The sequence below is a fragment of the Hyperolius riggenbachi genome, chromosome 3 (assembly GCF_040937935.1).
Source record: "Hyperolius riggenbachi isolate aHypRig1 chromosome 3, aHypRig1.pri, whole genome shotgun sequence".
NCBI classification, from domain to species: Eukaryota; Metazoa; Chordata; class Amphibia; order Anura; family Hyperoliidae; genus Hyperolius; species Hyperolius riggenbachi.
In genome coordinates this window covers 205,478,361-205,482,454 of record NC_090648.1, presented here as the reverse complement: position 1 = coordinate 205,482,454, position 4,094 = coordinate 205,478,361, and the positions used below count along the sequence as shown (strand labels likewise).

General features: G+C 42.3%; 1 long non-coding RNA gene across 1 annotated transcript; it reads left to right on the top strand.

Moving 5' to 3' along the window:
* Window positions 1-313: 313 nt before the first annotated feature.
* LOC137561284 (uncharacterized) lies at window positions 314-2,825 on the top strand. The gene is made up of 2 exons (XR_011029961.1): window positions 314-390; window positions 2,660-2,825. It is a non-coding gene; the product is annotated as an uncharacterized lncRNA (long non-coding RNA).
* The last annotated feature ends 1,269 nt before the right edge of the window (window positions 2,826-4,094 follow it).

Sequence of the window (4,094 nt, the reverse complement as noted above, 5' to 3'; positions counted from 1 at the left end):
AAGATAAACAGTTGCATCTCTATGCAGAAATGATGGGCTTATTTCATTTGAAAAAGCACAAAAACAATAATATGCAGCAGGAAGTGACTATAGGTGACCAACTTATTTTATGTGGGTTCTTTTCAAGCACAATCAGAGACGTATGTGATTGTATTGATCAGGTGACTGATTTGCAAGCATCTTAATGGCTGGTTGCAATAGTACAATGATGCATTTCCTCTGTGTGGCCATAGATGATGCAATCTTTCAAAAATACAGTTGTCATTTCAGCTAAAACTGGCAGCAACTGTTTTATAACTGACAGCAACTATTTTTTTTTTCAAACTCAGCGTAGCTATGTTACTGCACCCAAGAGAAATATTAGCTTCATTGAAGCACTCCCATGTTTGGGTAAGGTTTGCATCATTGTATGATTGTTTTTCTTTTATTGTTCTGATCATGATATAATGTAAAAAAAAAAAAAAAACTAATATATTTTAGTTCTGACAAAGTCCTGTCAGAGCCGGAAGGGATCATTGTTAGAAGAAAATGGTGGGCTTCTGAGAGGAACTGACGGGGTGGTAAGTATGAAATATTCATTTACAGGTACACCATGTATTTCCTTTAATAATTTTACTCAGTTCAGGTTCCCTTTAAAGACAACCGTAACCAAGAATTGAACTTCATCCCAATCAGTAGCTGATACCGCCTTTTCCATGAGAAATCTTTCCCTTTTCACAAACGGATCATCAGGGGCTCTGTATGGCTGATATTGTGGTGAAACCCCTCCCACAGTGTGATGTGAGCACCATGGTCCTGACATCTCACTGTGGGAGTCTTGTTGCATTGTGGGAAATAACAGCTATTTACAGCTGTTTCCAACTGCCAAAAAAGCAAGCCACATCTCCTTCCACTGACATCACCTGCCAGCAGTAAAAATGTCATCACGTGATAAATGTCAGAATGTAAATCAGTGAGAGGAATGATTTTGCAATGGGGAAACAATGACTAAATCATTTATACATAATTATTGTAAAAATGAAGTACTTTTTCATTACATTATTTTTACTGGCGTTCCCCTTTAAACCTATGCAGGAACCATAAGGCCTGGTTCACACATAAAACTGCACATTTTGCATCAGTTTTCTTTCAGTTTAAGGCCCCGTTCACACTTGCGGTTTTGTAAAAACCGCACCGGATGTCCGGACCGCACCGCATCCGGACCGGACCTGATCCGTACGGTTCCTATCCGGATCCGGTCCGGATCCGGTCCGTTTGCATCCGGTTTCCGTGCGGTGTGAACACGGTTGCGGTACGGATCCGGTTTCTTAAGGAGATATACATCCTGTAAATACCTGGGGTCTGGGAGGTCAGCAGAAGGGTCTGGAGTCATTGTTGGAGACAGGTGGACGTGTGGAGACCATCCGTGGATACAGAGACTGCAGTTGGGACCATGGATCCAGGCATTTTTTACTCGTAAACCTGGGAATTCTCTCCTTCCTGTTGTTCGCCTCCTGACATATCAGACATGTTGCTGCCAAAAAGAGTTCCAGCATGAAATCGCTGCTGCCCCACTAACGCTGGGCCCATGTGGTCCCCATCCAAAATGCATAGGAAGTGGGGTAGAACGTCCGGTTTTTGTAGCCAGTGTGTTGTGCGCTCTCCGGCTCTCATTGCTTTGTATTGGCCGGATGGTGCAGTCCGGCTCCGCTCCGGATACAGCTGCCGGAGGAGCCGGACCAAAAAATAGCGCATGTTGGAACGGACGCCGGAGTCCGGATCCGGTCCGGCTCCGGTCCGGCTCCGGTCCGGCAGAACGGACGCATGTGAACGGACGCATAGGCTTTCATTGCCATGCCGTGCGTCCGTTCCGTCCGTTCTGAAAGCGGTCCGGCTCCGGCACGGCGATTCCGGACGGCCACCGCTAATGTGAACCGGGCCTTACCTGACTGGACCAGATATGTGCACCCTTTATATGTGAACACAGCCATAGAAACACATACAAAACTGATACAAAACTGTCAGGACAGGACTGGAAATGTGCAGGTTTGTGTGTGAACACAGCTATAGAAATACATACAAAACTGATGCCAGCTGTCAAAAACTGACAGGACAGAACTGGACACCTTTTTATGTGTAAACCAAGCCTAAGTAAAATATGATCACATGGCCTCAATATGATCATGACCATGTAGAGCATTAGATCGATAATATCCTTATCCATGAATTCTCCTCAATACTTTTTTAGAATAAACTAGTTAAACCTAGTAGTAAGTATTAGCAACCAGTGTGCAATTTTCTTTCAATGGAGGTTCAAAAAGGATGTGAAAAGGAATTTTGCAGAATGAATGCCAAAAATATACTGCTGGTATACACAAAAATACAATAAGGCATTTCTTTAAAGCCCAACTATATAAACATTTTCCTCACTAACTCATCCTGCTGGAAATCAGCTTATCACCACATTATAGACTGTCAATTAGCATTCGCCAGTTTGAAAGTGAAAAATGTCTTAGCTACAATGAAGGACACTTCTGTTTGCTTCAAATCCCTTGTTAGATATTTTGCTGCAGGTCAGTGAGGTCACTACTTTAAGGGTCCTTTTAAACATATTGTGGTCTGATTGTTGTGCAGCATAAGAGCCAACCGCAATCACATACACTTTTGTTTCCTGCAACAGACTGCACCAACAGGCAAATTGGCATGACTCAGCCTCAAAACCGTCTTCTCTTTCAGTGAGATGCACACTGCCGGACAGGAAGTATGTGAACTGTCTTTCTCAATCTGCACATGTGCACAGCACCGCTACAGCAATCTTCTATTAAAATTGTTTGTGTTGCCCTTGACTCCCATTCATTCCTGTACCGTGCGACCCACACAGCAAACAACACACTACAGCTTCTGCGACCGTCCGACCACTTCTGTCACACCACATTGCGTTACACTGTAAAATCTTCCATTGATTTTGCAGTTCATAAATAAGATATTCAAGTAGGCTGCCGAGAGACCTGTGTAGCTTAAATTGATTATGTTGCCAATACTAAAGCTCTTGTTATCAATTGGCCATTAAGTAGCAAACTGATGGGTAATAAACTGGGGGTCAATAGCATAGTCACACGAATGGCTCTCAGGCCAAATAACACATAGCAGGATTTTACGTAGACACATCGGCAATTTTTCATGAATACCAAAATATTAGCAGTCCCATATTTCCTCTGGTTGTTTGTCATCTTGTAACACATATAAAGAAGCCAAGTGAAATCCAGGTAAGCAGGGAGAGACACTGCATGTTATGGCCGACATGCATGCAGAATGAAGTACTGTATACTCTGTTTCACTCACAAGACTGAACGTAAAACTTAAAACAAGATACTGTATACAGTAGATAAGAAGTGTATTTTCAGTGTCTAATCCATTGAAACTGTACAATGTTCTTAAATACACATACTGTAAAAACACACATTTATAAAGTATGTCCCAAAAGTACACTAATTCATTTTGTTTTATTCAAGTAAAATGTATTGAAAAGTAAAATAAAAATTATAATACATTATCATTTTGCCTTTGTGTAAAAATAAACTTTTCTCATTTGATTAAAGAAAGGTGGTATGCAGCAGCAGCACGTGTGCTTAGGTTAGCTGTCTTGCCTGGCATTCCGAAGCATCTGCTGGCATATGCCTTACAATGTTTTCAGAGCAGTGCCACATGGAAACTGGAGGGCAGAAGGAAGAGGTGCTAATGTTACTTACTGCACCACCAATGATGTGGCCTCTCCTAAACTTCCAGCGAGCGACCTCTCACACGCACGTCTCTCACATAACAGTAACTCCTTCATCAACAGGACAATTTCTAATGTGGAACGAGCAGTCTGAAGTAGTTCCTAAATCACTTACCTGGAACAAGTATGGAGATCAGAGGTCCTGAATTGCTTCTAACTTCCCCATATCTGCAAGAGAGGAAACCTGCTATTATTAGTGAGCCATACAGCAGTGTCTTTACTTATCATTCTGAAGTAGCACTTTAACACTGACAGGTAACAACATCTGGGCACTCTGCTCACCATCAAGACACAAGGTGGGATCTACAGAACTGAACTGGGAGTTGGGATTTAACAA